The sequence below is a fragment of the Pongo abelii genome, chromosome 8, assembly GCF_028885655.2.
Source record: "Pongo abelii isolate AG06213 chromosome 8, NHGRI_mPonAbe1-v2.0_pri, whole genome shotgun sequence".
Lineage (NCBI taxonomy): Eukaryota > Metazoa > Chordata > Mammalia > Primates > Hominidae > Pongo > Pongo abelii.
Window position 1 is genome coordinate 96,908,357 of NC_071993.2, and position 20,356 is coordinate 96,928,712.

General features: G+C 39.9%; 1 long non-coding RNA gene across 1 annotated transcript in view; it reads right to left on the reverse strand.

Moving 5' to 3' along the window:
* The window catches only part of LOC112135240 (uncharacterized), a 62,071-nt gene extending 44,708 nt beyond the window's left edge, over positions 1-17,363 (reverse strand). The window contains exons 1-3 of the long non-coding RNA XR_008510542.2: positions 15,840-17,363; positions 15,482-15,648; positions 12,211-12,308 (exon numbers count right to left, since the gene is read on the reverse strand). This is a non-coding gene — a long non-coding RNA (uncharacterized LOC112135240). The remainder of the gene's footprint in view (positions 1-12,210; positions 12,309-15,481; positions 15,649-15,839) is intronic.
* Between the last annotated feature and the right edge of the window lie 2,993 nt (positions 17,364-20,356).

The window sequence follows — 20,356 nt, forward strand, 5'->3', positions numbered from 1 at the left end:
GTAATTAGATCGGAACAAAACGGGATAGGGATTTTCACAGTGCCTTTCTATACAATGTCTGTAATCTATAGATAACATAACTGATTAGGTCAGGGGTCGATCTTCAACTACCAGGCCTAGGGTGTGGGGCCGGGCTGTCTGCTTGTGGATTTCATTTCTGCCTTTTAGTTTTTACTTTTTCTTTCTTTGGAGGCAGAAATTGGGCATAAGTCAATATGAGGGGTGGTCTCCTCCTTTATTCATAGCAATGTGAGAAGGGACTAATACAGTGTCCATCAACAGATGAATGGATAAGCAAATTTGGTACATATGTGCAGTGACTTACTATTCCACCATAAAAAAGAATGAAATTCTGTTATTTGCAACAACATGGGTGGAACTGGAGGTCATTATATTAAGTGAAATTAGCCAGGCAAAGAAATAGGCAAAGAAAGACAAACTTTGCATGTTCTCACTTATTTGTGGGAGCTAGAATTTAAAACAATTGAAGTCATGGAGAAAGAGAGCAGAGGGATGGTTACCACAGGCTGGGAACGGTAGTGGGGGTGGGGATGGGAAGGGGGAAGGGCATGGTTAAGGGTACAAAAAATAGTTAGAAAGAATAAATAAGACCTAGTATTTGCTAGCAAAACAGGATGACTATAGTAAAAAATAATTTAATTGCACATTTCAAATTAATTAAAAGTATATAATTAGATTATAACACAAAGAATAATTGCTTGAGGTGATGGGATACCCTATTTACCCTGATGTGATTATTATGCATTGCATTCCTGTATCAAAATATCTAATGTAACCAATAAAAATATACACCTACCATGTACTGACAAAAATTAAAAACTAAAAAACAAACAAACAAACTTGAGTAATTGCACAAATGTGGTTAATCCCATGGTGTTTTTCTTTGCATATGCTTGTAATGAAACGTTTGACCAGCAAACATAAAACTTATCTAAAGGTAGGTGTTCACTGGTGCAGTGATGATCTGTTTGACTGTGTAAATAATCTTTGAAGCTGTCATTAAAATGTGTAATCCTATTATCAATGCATGGCAGAATTCTGTTATTTCAAGGAATACAATGGTATTTTAGCACCACATATACTGGTTTTCCAAATTGGGATTTTTAGCAATATAAAGCATTAATAAAATAGTACTACCCTAAGAGCCTATGAAGAAATATTAAAACCTTTATGGCTTGTAAGCATTCTCAGATTATTGTAAAGTTGAAGGCACAGGGCTGGTCCAACATAGGGCTGGTTCAGATTTTCTATGTCTTTCTTCCCTCCTCAAAGTTACCTTTATTACCAGGATCAAGTCCAGGCTCACATGGATAACTCCATCTGAGATAGGTCAGTGTTGAAAAGTGGAGGGTAGAAGTAATTATCCATATGCCAAGGGCCCCAAGTCATTCATCTGACACAACTGATATATCTGGTCTGAATTCTGCAAACTGGTTGTCAATTTCATTCAACAAATTCATTCAATGTACATTTATTGAGTTTCCTTCTGCAGAACCTTGCCTTTGGTGCTGGAAGCAAAATGAGGATGTAGAAACACAAATTCTTTTAGCCAGTAGTCCCTATTTTGCCTTATATAGCTGTGGCCATTTACAGTCCTGTGATAAATAAAACAGAGATTCTTAGTGATTTCATTGGCTGATTTTTTCCTTTGCAGAGGCAGGTGGATGATGCCCATCTCCAAGCCTTCATACTATAGTATCTCAACCTCCATCTCCAATTCTTCTAGCTATTCTATCTCTCCCCACATCATGGCAACCCATATAATAGAAAAGGGAAAAAGGTGAGTTCAGATTCTATCTTATTTACAAATCATGTCACATACTGACATTTTTCTATGATTCACAAAGCCACCAACAGGTTCAGCATAAACGATTTGCATCATGCAGGTGGTATCAAAAGTAGTTTTTAAAGCAATCATTTGGGGTAACAGGAAGAACATTATATAAATATCTCATAGAGCCTTGGCATTGTGTATATATACCACATTTTTTTATCCAATCCTTTGTTAATGGACACTTGGGTTGATTCCATATACTTGCTGTTGTGAATAGTGCTGCAATAAACGTATGAGTCTAGGTGTCTTTTTTATATAATACTTTCTTTTCCTTTGGGTAGATACCTAGTAGTGATATTGCTAGATTATATAATAGTTCTATTTTTAGTTTTTTAAGAAATCTTCATACTGTTTTCCATAATGGCTATACTAATTACAATTCCCGTCAACAGTGTATAAGAGCTCCCTTTTCTCTACATCCTCTGCAACATTTATTATTTTTTTACCTTTTTAATAATAGCCATCCTGATTGGTATAAGATGATATAACACCTCATTGCAGGAATTTATTACCAGTTTTACATTGCATTACTAAATTCTCATAAAAGGCAATCACACTCTACTAAGAATGGTTGAGCTTCTTCAAGGAAATTGTATTGTTTGCATCCTGTGAACACTGTGGGTTATATAATCCATTAGGTTTCTCTGTTTTTGTTGATGGCTAAAAATCATAGAGATAAATTTGTGCCTCATTTATTGAAAATGCATAATAAAAATTGTTCACCATATTCCTATTTTGTAATTAACCTCCTTCTTGGATCTAGTTTATATTCTTCCTGCCTTTGTGGTTGCACACTGTAACCTATTTTATCTTCCTTTGGTTCACAAATTTTATAAGTTGTTTTATGTTCTTATTGGAAAATAGTGAAACATTAGAATATAAAATGCTTTGGGGGTACCTCTTTAAATCTTCTTTGCATGCCCCTCCCATTTATTCCCATGACCTTGTCTCATGACTGCCAAGTCTTTTGTCTGTTTCCTTTTCCCCAAAATCCTTTCCTTTGGCAGGTGTGTATTCCTCTGTTGAATAAACGTAGAATGACTTAGGCAGCAAATGGTTTGGTAAGACACTCCATGTAGCTTTTTGTTTTGTCCTAATTCTTTTGAAAAACGTCTTCTAAAAAAATCCACTTATTAAGAAATTCATCAATTTTTATTTTAAAAGTATAGTCTTTAAAAATTCTTTGCAGAGTTCTCTTCTCAGCCTTCTGTAAATGCCTCAAATTTTATCTCTCAGTTTTGCATCAATTTTTAAAATTTATTTTATAATTTTTATTAGTATTTAGTGTAACCAGTCTTAAGGGGATGCCTGTCTTACAGATAGTATCACAAACAGAATAAGAATTGGCATTAGAAAGTACTTAGTCTCTTTTTCTTGTTTTGTAATTACAGGTTTCGGTTTGCCAAGTAGAATCATTTTATAGATGAAGATTCACAGTTAACTAGACAGCAGAAGCTAGAGAAATAATTGAGTTTTACTATCAATTCGATTTTATTTTCATCACACAATTTTGCTTTACATGCTTGCTTTTCTTTCTGCATTTTAATTACCAGTGTCCCTTCTTCTGGTTTTGTGTATGTGATATCATTTATATATGATTTTAAAATATTTTCTATATTTTCCTCTTCTCATTTTGATGTTTTCATTTGTCCAAAGCAGTAATGACCTTTATGGTAATACTTGGCTCATAACAACTTAATTCCTCTGAGAATCAGCCCACCTATAGGAAGTGGTCTTTGCAGATCACCTTATACTGTGTGACTCTCCCCCTTTACCAAAGCACCTTTGCTAGATGTCCAGTCATATTCTCTCCCCGTGAGTCACCCTGTTTGGGTGGTTTGAAATGAACTGATGTCCACTCAGAAAGTTCCGGGGCAGGCATCTCCCAACCACCTTCTGTGCTGGGAAAAGAAAGTGAACGTCCAGAGAGAAGCAGAGATGGAGAGAAGGCATGACTGGTTTTTATTTTTACTTTTTGTAACTATTTATTTACTGTTTCAAATGCTTCCCCAGTCTGGCTATCCTTGAGTGTGTTACCCAACATCTTCCTAATAGAGTCTTTTTCCCTTTCTTAAGCCAGGATAGATTGCTTTCTGTTACTATTAGGATAACTGGGGCTATTATTACCAAGTGAAGCCATTCTTACCAAAGTTAAGAGCCTCCAATACAGTACTTTGGGAGCAGTCAATTCCCTTCTTCATGTCCCACCTTTTTTCTCTCACAAAAATTACATCAGTATTTTATTCTCTCATAGCCCCATAGCTAACATATTATGCCCCTTGAGTTCCTTTGCCATTTGTGTTGCATGTTCCCATTTTGAATTATGCTTGTCCACGTTCAGGTCATTTTTCTTATTCTGTCAAGTATTCCTCTGAGCCCTCTTCTCTCTTTGTTTCTCCTTGTGCTTCTGGCCATCTCTTAGACCCAGATATTTGACACTAATTTGGACTTGGATTTCCACCTACAATAGACATGCTGTTCTCCTTGGCTATGGCCTCTCCCTACATTAATTCTTCTGCATCTTTTCTCCCTTATTTCATTCTTCCTGCAGGTTTTTGACAAAGCTGCATATATTGATGAGACTGCAAGTAGTTTTTGTCTTCTTCCTTCTGTAGGAACAATTTTCTCTCTACTGTTTTTCTCATGGTGGCTCTTATTTATCTCTAGATTCTTCCTCTTTTCCTTAAATTATAAGATTTTCTTCTTTGGAAATAAACTTTCTTCTTTATATTCCTCTAATGGTTCCTGGAGTCTTATCTTACTGCCTTCTTATTGGCCCATATGTCCTCCCTGCATACATTTGGGCTGAGAGAATAAGATCCTGACTCATTCAGATGCTCTGGCCAGCCTCCATTAACGAAGGCCAGTTCTTGAAAAATTTGTATGAGTGTGGCTTTGTAGACATAGAGATTAAAAAGGAAAATAATATTTTAGTCTGGGTTTTCCAGAGAAACAGAAACAATTATAGATACCTTTGTACCTATATCTTTATACATTTACCTGTTAATTTTTAAAATATATATTTTTTAATTATACTTTAAGTTCTAGGGTGCATGTGCACAACGTATAGGTTTGTTACATATGTAGACATGTGCCATGTTCGTGTGTTGCGCCCATTAACTCGTCATTTACATTAGGTATATCTCCTAATACTATACCTCCCCCCTCCCCCCACCCCACAACAGGCCCCAGTGTGTGATGTTCCCCATCCTGTGTCCAAGTGTTCTCATTGTTCAATTCCCACCTATGAGTGAGAATATGCAGTGTTCGGTTTTTTGTCCTTGCAATATTTTGCTGAGAATGATGGTTTCCAGCTTCATCCATGTCCCCACAAAGGACATGAACTCATCATTTTTTATGGCTGCATAGTATTCCATGGTGTATATGTGCCACATTTTCTTAATCCAGTCTATCATTGTTGGACATTTGGGTTGGTTCCAAGTCTTTGCTATTGGCAGTAGTTATGGCAGTAGTGCTGCCATAAACATACGTGTGCATGTGTCTTTATAGCAGCATGATTTATATTCCTTTGGGCATATACCCAGTAATGGGATGCCTGGGTCAAATGGTATTTCTAGTTCTAGATCCCTGAGGAATCGCCACACTGTCTTCAACAATGGTTGAACTAGTTTACTGTCCCAACAACAGTGTAAAAGTGTTCCTATTTCCCCATGTCCTCTCCAGCACCTGTTGTTTCCTGACTTTTTAATAATCACCATTCTAACTGGTGTGAGATGATATCTCATTGTGGTTTTGATTTGCATTTCTCTGATGGCCAGTGATGATGAGCATTTTTTCATGTGTCTGTTGGCTGCATAAATGTCTTCTTTTGAGAAGTGTCTGTTCATATCCTTTGCCCACTTTTTGATGGGGTTGTTTGTTTTTTTCCTATAAATTTGTTTGAGTTCTTTGTAGATTCTGGATATGAGCCCTTTGTCAGTTGAGTATATTGCAAAACTTTTCTCCCATTCTGTAGGTTGCCTGTTCACTCTGATGGTAGTTTATTTTGCTGTGAGGAAGATCTTTAGGTTAATTAGATCCTATTTGTAAATATTGGCTTTTGTTGCCATTGCTTTTGATGTTTTAGACATGAAGTCCTTGCCCATGCTTATGTCTTGAATGGTATTGCCTAGGTTTTCTTCTAGGGTTTTTATGGTTTTAGGTCTAACATTTAAGTCTTTAATCTATCTTGAATTAATTTTTGTATGAGGTGTAAGGAAGGGATCCAGTTTCAGTTTTCTATATATGGCTAGCCAGTTTTCCCAGCACCATTTGTTAAATAACGAATCCTTTCTCCATTTCTTGTTTTTGTCAGGTTTGTCAAAGATCAGATGGTTGTAGATGTGTGGTATTATTTCTGAGGGCTCTGTTCTGTTCCATTGGTCTATATCTCTGTTTTGGTACCAGTACCATGTTGTTTTGGCTACTGTAGCCTTGTAGTATAGTTTGAAGTCAGGTAGCGTGATGCCTCCAGCTTTGTTCTTTTGGCTTAGGATTGACTTGACAATGCAGGCTCTTTTTTGGTCCCATATGAACTTTAAAGTAGTTTTTTCCAATTCTGTGAAGAAATTCATTGGTAGCTTGATGCGGATGGCATTGAATCTATAAATTACCTTGGGCAGTATGGCCATTTTCACGATATTGATTCTTCCTATCCATGACTATGGAATGTTCTTCCATTTCTTTGTGTCCTCTTTTATTTCATTGAGCAGTGGTTTGTAGTTCTCCTTGAAGAGGTCCTTCACATCCCTTGTAAGGTGGATTCCTAGGTATTTTATTCTCCTTGAAGGAATTGTGAATGGGAGTTCACTCATGATTTGGCTCTCTATTTGTCTGTTATTGGTGTATAAGAATGCATGTGATTTTTGCACATTGATTTGGTATCCTGAGACTTTGCTGAAGTTGCTTATCAGCTTAAGGAGATTTTGGGCTGAGACAATGGGGTTTTCTAGATATATAATCATGTCATCTGCAAACACAGACAATTTGACTTCCTCTTTTCTTAATTGAATACCCTTTATTTCTTTCTCCTGCCTGATTGCCCTGGCCAGAACTTCCAACAGTATGTTGAATAGAGTGGTGAGAGAGGGCATCCCTGTCTTGTGCTGGTTTTCAAAGGGAATGCTTCCAGTTTTTGCCCATTCAGTATGATATTGGCTGTGGGTTTGTCATAGATAGCTCTTATTATTTTGAGATACGTCCCATCAATACCTAATTTATTGAGAGTTTTTAGCATGAAAGGCTGTTGAATTTTGTCGAAGGCCTTTTCTGCATCTATTGAGATACTCATGTGGTTTTTGTCTTTGGTTCTGTTTATATGCTGGATTATGTTTATTGATTTGTGTATGTTGAACCAGCCTTGCATCCCAGGGATGAAGCCTACTTGATCATGGTGGATAAGCTTTTTGATGTGCTGCTGGATTCAGTTTGCCAGTATTTTATTGAGGATTTTTGCATCGATGTTCATCAGGGATATTGGTCTAAAATTCTCTTTTTTTGTTGTGTCTCTGCCCGGCTTTGGTATCAAGATGACACTGGCCTCAAAAAATGAGTTAGGGAGGATTCCCTCTTTTTCTGTTGATTGGAATAGTTTCAGAAGGAATGGTACCAGCTCCTCCTTGTACCTCTGGTAGAATTCGGCTGTGAATCCGTCTGGTCCTGGACTTTTTTTAGTTGGTAAGCTATTAATTTTTGCCTCAGTTTCAGAGCCTGTTATTAGTCTATTCAGAGATTCAACTTCTTCCTGGTTTAGTCTTGGGAGGGTGTATGTGTCAAGGAATTTATCCATTTCTTCTAGATTTTCTAGTTTATTTGCATTGAGGTGTTTATAGTATTCTCTGATGGTAGTTTGTATTTCTATGGGATCGGTGGTGATATCCCCTTTATCACTTTTTATTGCACCTATTTGATTCTTCTCTCTTTTCTTCTTTATTAGTCTTGCTAGCGGTCTATCAATTTTGTTGATCTTTTCAAAAAACCAGCTCCTGGATTCATTGATTTTTTTGAAGGTTTTTTTTTTTTTTTGTCTCTATCTCCTTCAGTTCTGCTGTGATCATAGTTATTTCTTGCCTTCTGCTAGCTTTTGAATGTGTTTGCTCTTGCTTCTCTAGTTCTTTTAATTGTGATGTTAGGGTGTCAATTTTAGGTCTTTCCTGCTTTCTCTTGTGGGCATTTAGTGCTATAAATTTCCCTCTACACACTGCTTTAAATGTGTTCTAGAGATTCTGGTATGTTGTGTCTTTGTTCTCACTGGTTTCAAAGAACATCTTTATTTCTGCCTGCATTTCGTTATGTACCCAGTAGTCATTCAGGAGCAGGTTGTTCAGTTTCCATGCAGTTGAGCAATTTTGAGTGAGTTTCTTAATCCTGAGTTCTAGTTTGATTGCACTGTGGTCTGAGAGACAGTTTGTTATAATTTCTGTTCTTTTACATTTGCTGAGGAGTGCTTTACTTCCAACTATGTGGTCAATTTTGGAATAGGTGGGGTGTGGCGCTGAGAAGAATGTATATTCTGTTGATTTTGGGTGGAAAGTTCTGTAGATGTCTATTAGGTCTGCTTGGTGCAGAACTGAGTTCAGTTCCTAGATATCCTTGTTAACTTTCTGTCTTGTTGATCTGTCTAATGTTGACAGTGGGGTGTTAAAGTTTCCCATTATTATTGTGTGGGAGTCTAAGTCTCTTTGTAGGTCTCTAAGGACTTGCTTTATGAATCTGGGTGCTCCTGTATTGGGTGCATATATATTTAGGATAGTTAGCTCTTCTTGTTGAATTGATCCCTTTACCATTATGTAATGGCCTTCTTTGTCTCTTTTGATCTTTGTTGATTTAACGTCTGTTTTATCAGAGACTAGGATTGCAACCCCTGCCTTTTTTTGTTTTCATTTGCTTGGTAGATCTTCCTCCATCCCTTTATTTTGAGCCTATATGTGTCTGTGCACGTGAGATGGGTCTCCTGAATACAGCACACTGGTGGGTCTTGACTCTTTATCCAATTTGCAGTCTGTGTCTTTTAATTGGAGCATTTAGCCCATTTACATTTAAGGTTAATATTATTATGTGTGAATTTGATCCTGTCATTATGATGTTAGCTGGTTATTTTGCTCATTAGTTGATGCAGTTTCTTCCTAGCCTGGATGGTCTTTACAATTTGGCATGTTTTTGCAGTGGCTGGTACTGGTTGTTCCTTTCCATGTTTAGTGCTTCCTTCAGGAGCTCTTTTAGGGCAGGCCTGGTGGTGACAAAATCTCTCAGCATTTGCTTGTCTGTAAAGTATTTTATTTCTCCTTCACTTATGAAGCTTTGTTTGGCTGGATATGAAATTCTGGGTTGAAAATTCTTTTCTTTAAGAATGTTGAATATTGGCCCCCACTCTCTTCTGGCTTGTAGAGTTTCTGCCAAGAGATCAGCTGTTAGTCTGATGGGCTTCCCTTTGTGGGTAACCCGACCTTTCTCTCCGGGTGCCCTTAACATTTTTTCCTTCATTTCAACTTTGATGAATCTGACAATTGTGTGTCTTGGAGTTGCTCTTCTCGAGGAGTATCTTTGTGGCGTTCTCTGTATTTCCTGAATTTGAATGTTGGCCTGCCTTGCTAGATTGGGGAAGTTCTCCTGGATAATGTCTTGCAGAGTGTTTTCCAACTTGGTTCCATTCTCCCAGTCACTTTCAGGTACACCAGTCAGATGTAGATTTGGTCTTTTCACATAGTCCCATATTTCTTAGAGGCTTTGTTTATTTCTTCTTATTCTTTTTTCTCTAAACTTCTCTTCTCGCTTCATTTCATTCATTTGATCTTCAATCACTGATACCCTTTCTTCCACTTGATTGAATTGGCTACTGAAGCCTGTGCATTCGTCACATAGTTTTCGTGCCATGGTTTTCAGCTCCATCAGTTCCTTTAAGGACTTCTCTGCATTGATTATTCTAGTTAGCCATTTGTCTAATCTTTTTTCAAAGTTTTTAACTTCTTTGTGATGGGTTCGAACTTCCTCCTTTAGCTCAGAGAAGTTTGATCATCTGAAGCCTTCTTCTCTCAACTTGTCAAAGTCATTCTCTGTCCAGCTTTGTTCCATTGCTGGTGAGGAGCTGTGTTCCTTTGGAGGAGAGGCGCTCTGATTTTTAGAATTTTCAGTTTTTCTGTTCTGTTTTTTCCCCATGTTTGTGGTTTTATCTACCTTTAGTCTTTGCTGATGGTGACATACAGACGGGGTTTTGGTGTGGGTGTCCTTTCTGTTTGTTAGTTTTCCTTCTAACTGTCAGGACCCTCAGTGGCAGGTCTGTTGGAGTTTGCTGGAGGTCCACTCCAGACCCTGTTTGCCTGGGTATCAGCAGTGGAGGCTGCAGAACAGCGAATATTGCTGAACAGCAAATATTGCTATCTGATTGTTCCTCTGGAGGTTTAGTCTCAGAGGGGTACCCGGCCGTGTGAGGTGTCAGTCTGCCCCACTGGGGGGTACCTCCCAGATAGGCTACTCAGGGGTCAGGGAACCACTTGAGGAGGCAGTCTATCCGTTCTCAGTTCTCAAATTCCGTACTGGGAGAACCACTACTCTCTTCAAAGCTGTCAGACAGGGACATTTAAATCTGCAGAGGTTTCTGCTGCCTTTTGTTCGGCTATGCTCTGCCCCTGGAGGTGCAGTCTACAGAGGCAGGCAGGCTTCCTTGAACTGCGGTGGGTTCCACCCATTTCGAGATTCCTGGCCACTTTATTTACCTCCTCAAGCCTCAGCAATGGTAGGCACCTCCCCCAGCCTTGCTGCAGCCTTGCAGTTCTATCTCAGACTGCTGTGCTAGCAATGAGTTCCATGGGCATGGTTCCATGGGCATGGGACTCTCCAGACCAGGCATGGGATATAATCTCCTGGTGTGCCGTTTGCTAAGACCATTGGAAAAGCACAGTATTAGGGTGGGAGTGACCCAATTTTCCAGGTGCTGTCTGTCACAGCTTTGCTTGGCTATGAAAGGGAATTGCCTGACCCCTTGCACTTCCCAGGTGAGGCAATGCCTCTCCCTGCTTCGGCTCATGCTCTGTGCACTGCACCTGTGTCCGGAATTGGTGGGTTCTTGGTCTCACTGACTTCAAGAATGAAGCCGCAGACCCTCGCAGTGAGTGTTACAGTTCTTAAAGGTGGCGTGTCTGGAGTCTGTTCCTTCTGGTGTTTGGATGTGTTTGGAGTTTCTTCCTTCTGGTTTGGTTCATGGTCTCGCTGGCTCAGGAGTGAAGCTGCAGACCTTCACGGTGAGTGTTACAGCTCATAAAGGCAGTGTGGACCCAAAGAGTGAGCAGCAGCAGGATTTATTGCAAAGAGCGAAAGAACAAAGCCTCCACAGTGTGGAAGGGGACCCAAATGGGTTGCCACTGCTGGCTCGGGCAGCCTGCTTTTATTCTCTTATCTGGCCCCACCCCCATCCTGCTGATTGGTAGAGCCAAGTGGTCTGTTTTGACAGGGCGCTGATTGGTGCGTTTACAATCCCTGAGCTAGACACAAAGGTTCTCCATGTCCCCACCAGATTAGCTAGATACAGAGTGTGGACACAAATGTTCTCCAAGTCCCCACCAGAGTAGCTAGATACAGAGTGTCGATTGGTGCATTCACAATCCCTGAGCTAGACACAGGGTGCTGATTGGTGTGTTTACAAACCTTGAGCTAGATACAGAGTGTCAATTGGTGCATTTACAATCCCTTAGCTAGAAATAAAGGTTCTCCACGTCCCCACCAGACTCAGGAGCCCAGCTGGCTTCACCCAGTGGATCCCACACCGGGGCTGCAGGTGGAGCTGCCTGCCAGTCCCGCACCATGCACCCGCACTCCTCAGCCCTTGGGTGGTCGATGGGACTGGGCGCCATGGAGCAGGGGGTGGCGCTTATCAGGGAGGCTCAGGCCACACAGGAGCCCACGGAAAAGGGGGGCTCAGGCATGGTGGGCTGCAGTTCCCGAGCCCTGCCCCGTGGGAAGGCAGCTAAGTCCCAGTGAGAAATTGAGCACAGCAGCTGCTGGCCCAGGTGCTAAGCCCGTCACTGCCTGGGGCCGGCCAGCTGCTCCGAGTGCGGGGCCTGCCGATCCCACACCCACCTGGAACTCACGCTGGCCTGCAAGCACTGTGCACATGCCCGGTTCCTGCCCATGCCTCTCCCTCCACACCTCCCCACAAGCTGAGGGAGACGGCTCCAGCCTTGGCCAGCCCAGAAAGGGGCTCCCATAGGGCAGTGGTGGGCTGAAGGGCTCCCCAAGTGCCGCCAAAGTGGGAGCCCAGGCAGAAGAGGTGCCGAGAGTGGGTGAGGGCGCACGCTGTCACCTCTCACACCCACTGTCCTGCACCCACTGTCCGACAAGCCCCAGTGAGATGAACCCGGTACCTCAGTTGGAAATGCAGAAATCACCCGTCTTCTGCGTTGCTCACACTGGGAGCTGTAGACTGGAGCTGTTCCTATTCGGCCATCTTGGAACCTCCCACCTGTTAATTTTTATATAACTATGAAAAAGACACTTGCACACACGTTTATAACAGCACAACTTCCAATTGCAAAAATACGGAACCAGCCTAAATGCCCATCAACCAACAACTGAACAAAGAAAATGTAGTATGTATACAACATGGAACACTACTCAGCCGTAAAAAGAAATGAAGTAATGGCATTCACAGCAACCTGGGTGGAGTTGCAGACTCTTATTCTACATGAAGTAACTCAGGAATGGAAAATGTTGCATGTTCTCACTTATAAGTGGGAGCTAAGCTGTGAGGACACAAAGGAATAAGAATGATATAATGGACTCTGGGGACTCAGAGGTAAGGATGGGAGGGGGATGAAGAATAAAAGACTACACATTGGGTATGGTATACACTGCTTGGGTGATGAGTGCACCAAAATTTCAAAAACCACCTCTAAAGAACTTATTCATGTAACCAAAAACCACCTGTTCCTCCCCCAAAATAAAAATAAAATAAAATAACAATTTTTAAAATTTTATACAACTATATATTTATATGCAAATAAATAAATCTCTATGTTATATATATGTATGTATGTATACAGAGAAAGAAGAGAGAGAAAGAGAGATTATTATACAGAATTATATAAAATTTATTCAAATAATTTTGGAGGCTGTGAAAGCAAAGAACTTCAGTCAGCAAGCTGGAAACCCAGAGAGCTGATGGTATAATTCCAGTCTGAGTCCAAAGTCTGAGAACTAGGAAAGCAAATGGTGTAAATTTCAGTCCAAGTCCAAGTTCAAAAGCAGGAGAAGACCAATGTCTTCAAGGCAAGTTGAATTCTCTCTCTCAGCCCATTTGCTCTATTCATGCCATCAATGGATTGGAAGAGGCTCACTCACATTACAGAGAGCATCTGCTTTATTCAGTCTACTAACTTCAGTGTCAATCTCTTCCAGAAACTCCCTCAAAGACACACCAAGAATAATGCTTAACCAAATATCTGGATACTCTGTGGCCCAGTCAAATTAACCATCATTACTTCAACTGCTCATCCCCATCTTGTAGGCACTCAACTCTTGGTGAATGCCTCTGGGCTCACTTTCCTTTGGTCTCAGAAATATGAATTCCTGTTCTCAGTGAATTCCTCGCTTCCCTCACACATGTCTCCCATGGCTGTTCTTTCTCTTCGCTCTTTAATTTAATCCAGAAAAGGAAAGGGTTTGCACAAAAAGTGCCCACATATCGCATTTGAGGATAGTGAGACCTACAGAGGGGTTGGGGAAAAAAGATACTGTATACTCCATCAGTGCCATCAGCTAAATCATATAGTAGGTTCTATTTCTGATACATGTATTTAGTCACTCCACCTGCAGGATTTTTTCAGTGGCCACCTTTCTTCCATGAAATGGCTCAATTACCTGTCTTCCCTTCCCCCATATTCTATACCTCTCTTCTGTCCTGAAGCCCCAAATTCCTGTTTGTGTCATATGGGCAGCAGTTTAGCCTATTCTTTGCTGCAATGCATCCTTCCAAATTATAAATTTACAAGTCCACTTTTTCTACCCAAAGACAATTTCTTTCTACAAAGCTATTAAAATGATAGTTTATTCACTTCGTCTTGTTTATTCATGCAAGTAATCATTTATTAAACTTAAATATACACCTACTTGACATTCATTGAAGATGGAGATGCAAACAATGGGCAAAAGATGTGTCATAACAGTGTTTTAAGTGATACTACTAGCATGTTGTGCTATGATTTAGTATTTATTGTATTATGACAGAAAATTTAGAATAAGAAAGAAATGCATTGTCTCATGGGTTTAGAAATTCTGGGCTGAATAAGGGCTGAAAAAATAAAATATAAATGATAAAAAATAAATTACAGATTCGTTGAAGCTACTGCTTTAAAAAATATAAAACATACTTCCTATTCCTAAGGGAATTTATAGGCCAGAGGAAGAGATGTATAAGGAAAGAGGAAACTCCAGCACAGTATGACACAATAGAGGCAAACGTGGGATGGTAGGATTTAGCATGGCTGGACAGTGGTCATCACTGAAATGGTGCCACTTAAGTTGGGTCTCACAGGGTCTCACGCAAGTAACAAAGCATTTGTTTGTTCTTGTGTACTTCAGAGTGGAGGTGGGCCATGATGTTGAGGGAAGATTCAATATCTCCACAAGGGTACCTCCCTAATAGGACTCAATATATCCTTAATCCACTCTATCATTGTTGGACATTTGGGTTGGTTCCAAGTCTTTGCTATTGTGAATAGTGCCACAATAAACATACGTGTGCATGTGTCTTTATAGCAGCATGATTTATAGTCCTTTGGGTATATACCCAGTAATGGGATGGCTGGGTCAAATGGTATTTCTAGTTCTAGATCCCTGAGGAATCGCCACACTGACTTCCACAAGGGTTGAACTAGTTTACAGTCCCACCAACAGTGTAAAAGTGTTCCTATTTCTCTACATCCTCTCCAGCACCTGTTGTTTCCTGACTTTTTAATGATTGCCATTCTAACTGGTGTGAGATGGTATCTCATTGTGGTTTTGATTTGCATTTCTCTGATGGCCAGTGATGTTGAGCATTTTTTCATGTGTTTTTTGGCTGCATAAATGTCTTTTTTTGAGAAGTGTCTGTTCATGTCCTTTGCCCACTTTTTGATGGGGTTGTTTTTTTCTTGTAAATTTGTATGTTTATTGCAGCACTATTCACAATAGCAAAGACTTGGAACCAACCCAAATGTCCAACAATGATAGACTGGATTAAGAAAATGTGGCACATATACACCATGGAATACTATGCAGCCATAAAAAATGATGAGTTCATGTCCTTTGTAGGGACATGGATGAAACTGGAAATCATCATTGTCAGTAAACTATTGCAAGAACAAAAAACCAAACACTGCGTATTCTCACTCATAGGTGGGAATTGAACAATGAGAACACATGGACACAGGAAGGGGAACATCACACTCTGGGGACTGTTGTGGGGTGGGGGGAGTGGGGAGGGATAGCTTTAGGAGATATACCTAATGCTAAGTGACGAGTTAATGGGTACAGCACATCAGCATGACACATGTATACATATGTAACTAACCTGCACATTTTGCACATGTACCCTAAAACTTAAAGTATAATAATAATAATAATAAAAAAACAACAACAAAAAAAACAGGAGTTTACCTGTACAAGCTCTCTTCTCTGGTCTGTCGCCATGTGAGATGTGCTTTTTACCTTCTGCTGTGATTGTGAGGCCTCCCCAGTCATGTGGAACTGTAAATTCAATAAATCTCTTTTTTCTGTAAATTGTCCAGTCTCGTATATGTCTTTATCAGCAGCGTGAAAACAGACTAATACAATGAAGGACAAGGAAGTCAACAGATCACCAATGAGAAAGAGTAAATGATTCAACAGTCAGATCTATTAGTGTCAAAGGAGTAAGCAATTTTATACAAACATACTTTTTATACCAAAAACATTTTCTTCTGTCCCTACAGAACTCTCAGATTGTCTTCACGACCTATCTCTAGCACATATTTACCGTTCTTAATATCAGCTTTAATCTTGGACCCCTAAGTGGAAAGCATCAGGTGAATATTTCTCATTGTTTCCTTTCAGTTTTTCATTTCCAAGTTCAGCTTTCCAGCCAGCCAACCCTTTTACTGAGACTGCCAGTTCAACATCATGCCTTTGAAAACAGTCACAATGCCTCCTATAGTGATTGTTTTCTCCCTGGAGATAAAAAAACATGTTTTTAACCTTAGCTTTCAAAGTATGGTCTCTCATCGCTTCTTTCTTTTTCTTTTAATACTCTCTTCAAAATCCAATTTTTCTGATGCTCTCTGGCTCACATTGAATGACTTATTTTCAAGGATTTGAATTGCAGCAAACAGGTCTCTTGAGTCCATCCCAGTGAAATCAATAATCGGCATTACTACTGTGTAATATCTTGCCAGAAGTATTTTGTATTCCTTTTTATTTAGATCATTACAGCAAATCTTTATATAATGGTGCCCTTCTCATATCCTTCTCTGCCAGAAGTTTCTCTTTTTTCCTTTCTTCTCCTTTTTGTCACTGGTAAAAAGGTATGGCAGAGACACCAGTGATTTTTATTTTGTTCCCATTTTTCTCATATTTACCATTACTTTTCTTCATATTGCTCCATTTCCAATTCCTCAGCTATTTCTCCCCTGTCACTTTTTAAAAGTTTCTGTTTGTGCTTGGGAGCTGAAACAGAGCCTCTTGAGACACCGTCTCACTCTGAATGAGACATGGACTCACTCTGAAGGACTCAAGAGTATAGCACTGAGATCTTACCCACAGTAGGGCTCTCCCCAACTTACCTTTCCCCACCAGGGTCTGCATGGCCAGACCAGACGCTATGCTCCCTGTCTTCATCGTCCTCTATTCTCCTAGTTCTTGTTCTTCCCTGAGGTCTACTACAATGTCCCCAACAGTTACTCACTCTGCTGAACGAGATATATTTCCACAAGAAGACAGCAACTTGCTTTGGACAATTGAATTTGATCAGCACTTGAAGGAAAGAAGCCTTTGAAGATGAACTCACATGAAGCTGTTTTCACTAATCTGAGGCCTCCAAGTGACAATAATGAATAAAATGGCACCATTTAAGTTGGTAACATAAATTAGTAGCATATGAATAGGATGCATCCTTGATAGAAAAGAAAGCTGTCTTCATATTTCAAAAGTTTATCTTCTTTGACCAAGAAGGCAGCCCCAGTAGAAGCATGAGACAGGAGAAGGAAACTAAATTAGCTCTTGTAATTAATAGGTGACAGATGTCACAGATAGGTCACACTTACATCTGAGTAGAATTTCTTCTCTGAAAATCAAACAGGATCAGTGGTAATATAAATCTTGGCCTGTTGCCTGCGTTTTCCTGTGGGGGTTGCAGAAAGGCTTAAGTTAAAAGGAAAATACAGAAATCTTAGGTTTTCTTTGTGCTGATGATTTTCCCTTCAGTACTGTGGTACTCTGATGTCTGCCTTTCTAGGTTATCAGGGAACATGTCTATGAAGAGACCGCATCCCCCTTCTCGACTGTATCTCCCTCTTGGAAACTCTTTTACAGGAAACACTGGACTAGAGCCCAGGCTGCTGATTGCTCCTGGCTCTGATGCTTCTTTCTGACATGAGAAATAGGCAGAGGGACAGGTCAGAAGGATAACTCATCCAGCTCAAAATTAATTCCTGTAGAACAGACAGCAAACCTGTGCCCACTGCTGACTCCAGGGTGAAGATGTGGGCATCTAGAGGCTGCTTGTCTTCCCACAGTGGGAGATTTTCTTTCTCTGTGCTTTTTACAATTCATTATGTAGGTAGAGAAACTACTGTTACACCATTTTAAAAATGAAATGGAAGCAAAGATGATTATGTGTCTGGCCAGAGGCCAGAAAACACATACAAGATGCAACTAAACCCAGGTCCCAAATATTCTGACAACCAGCCTGGTTTCTCGCTGTTGGTGTAAGCCACCACTCTCCCAAGCCTTCATTCTTGCTCAGAAGTCATATTATTCTATACAAAAAGGAGTTACATTTTAAAAATTCTAAGCATGCAGTTTGTTCTTCTGCCACTGAGCTGATTCATTTATCTAATCTGCACACACAGAGTCCTGACTTCATTGTGTTTTGCTAGAATCACAGTCTGAGGCTTTGTGGTCGATATTATGCAATGCCACTTTGCCAGTTCGTGCTCTGCCAATTTTTTTGAGCAAGCTTAATTATGCAAATGCATCTGATAATAGATCATTCATTTTAGTCATGCACAATTTTTTTTTATGCATAGCTCCAATGACTTGGACAGAGCTTAGCAACAGCTCATCTCATATCTATCAAGGAGATATAAGAGAAAGCCTAATTGTGATGCAGGTCAACTGCTCTGGTGAGCATCAAGCTGCTTCAGAGAAAGTTATATTTGAGGCAAAGCCAACTATTTCTAAGGAAAATGCCAGCTGTTGCTGCCAATCTGTTCTCAGAATGAAAGTCCATTTCATGGGGGGCTGGAGGAGCAATGACAGTTAAAGGCAGATATAATGTTACTTAAAATTATGGTTTGGAGGTGGATGGAACTTCCACTGTTTAGTTACTTCCACTGACTCCTAAACTGTAACATTTTGTCATTTGTGCCCCTTCTGACTTTAAAGATAATAAAAACGGGCCTGGAAGGAAATGCAGTAGATACAATTGGAAAGAGATATCCTAGAGTGTTTTGCCCTTCTCAGAAGAAAGTAGGTGACGCAAATGCTATTAAACAGAAACAGAAAGACTGGCTTTCTTTAACTTATTCCATTTTTCCACACGTGCCATGATCTTATTGCCTCTGGGCCTTTGCATACTCTAACTGCACTTTACTTTGGACTCATCCTAGAGTTATCAGTTTAAATATTATTTCTCCCAAGAAGACTTCCCTGATCACTTCCCCTCTAACCTCACCCCTAGAATTGCTCAGGTATCCCTATTAGTCCACTTGTAGAATCAGGTACATCATTTATCATACCTCTTATTTCACTTTGTGGGACTACACAATTCATTATTTCCTATTTATGAAGGTGGAGACCATGTCTATTTTGTTTATTGATGCTCAGCTAACGCTTAAATGAATCCATGGAATGGTAATATTTAATAAATATTTTTTAAATAAAAGAATAATTGAATGAATAAATAAGGGGTTGGAAATTGTGATGGGGGCTCAGGCTTTGGTTTCTTCCTTAATGTCCCATTGAAACCCTAAAGGACTCATCTAACATATCAGCAATATCTATTTCTCTCTAACTGTGGAACACAATACAATATCATTTCTAGTGTGCAGTGTTAATCTGAATGATGATTTTGTGAGAATGGTGGCCAATGTTGGCAATAGTACTTGTCTGCCCAATAAACTTTGCCTTAATCTTTCCTCTGCTTTTCTTACATTGTTCCTTCTCTCCCCTACTTGCTCATATCCACCAGAGAGATGAGAAGAGGATGTAGGCCTGGCCAATAATGACTCTTCCCCAGGATCAATTTTGGAGGACAGTACTCTCTTTTCTTATGAGGTTGCCGAGCTGGAGGATTTGGATCTGGGGCCACTGACGGCCATCTGCAAGAGTCTGTGGATAAAGCCAATCAGATCAAGTAGAAAGTCAGAGTCTAAGGTCCTGATTCTTATACCTCTTTCTTTGTTGTCACGGTCCTTTTCAGTATGCATTCCAAGGCTGCTCTCCTAGCCCAGCTAAACTGGGCATCAGCATTCTTTTGAAATATCAGGCATTTGCCTATTATCTTTATTCCTTTTTGCCATACCTATATGTGGCAGGTTTTAAATATATTATTATTATTTATTATTTTCTTTAAACTAACTCACTTTTTAACCCAAATATATTTACTTTAAAAGAAAAGAAATATTTTTTCCTAACGTCAATGTGAGTTTAATTTCTATTTGTTGCAACTGAATAAGATCTGGCTAATGCAGTAATTAAAGTGCATTTATCTTCAGGGAGATAGGGAGAATCAGCTGAAGTCAGGGGGAAACACAGTCACATTCTTAGATTCTATGTTTAAGTGGGGTTCTGACTTTTGAACCTTGAAGAGTCCTGATAAATATAGACATTGACACCTGAGGCCAGATTTAAGGGTCATGTTTTGATAAAGTTTCTGATGTTGGTGACTAAGTAGTGGAGGGTACAAGAATTGAACAGATCAGCACCCAACTCAGATTTTAAGGAAATTATATTGACAAAGACACCCCAAGCCTGGCAAAGGATGTCCTATAATTACTCAACTCGTTAAGGCCCTTACCACAGCTATACTTGTACCAACAAAAAGTAGATAAAGCACTGTAACACAGAGAAGTCATATTCTGAGGCATATCCAAGAAGGCCAATGGTTGTGGTCAGGTAGCCAGGGAGGGGCAGAGAAGCTAGCTCATCATGGGCTTGCACTATGAGCAGAGAAGTAAGTCCTTGATATTCTGGCTCAACAATATGCTGTATACGCTGTCGACTAGAGGTGACTGGCATTGCTTCTTTTTTTCTGTGCTTTCCAAATGTTAGTTTTAA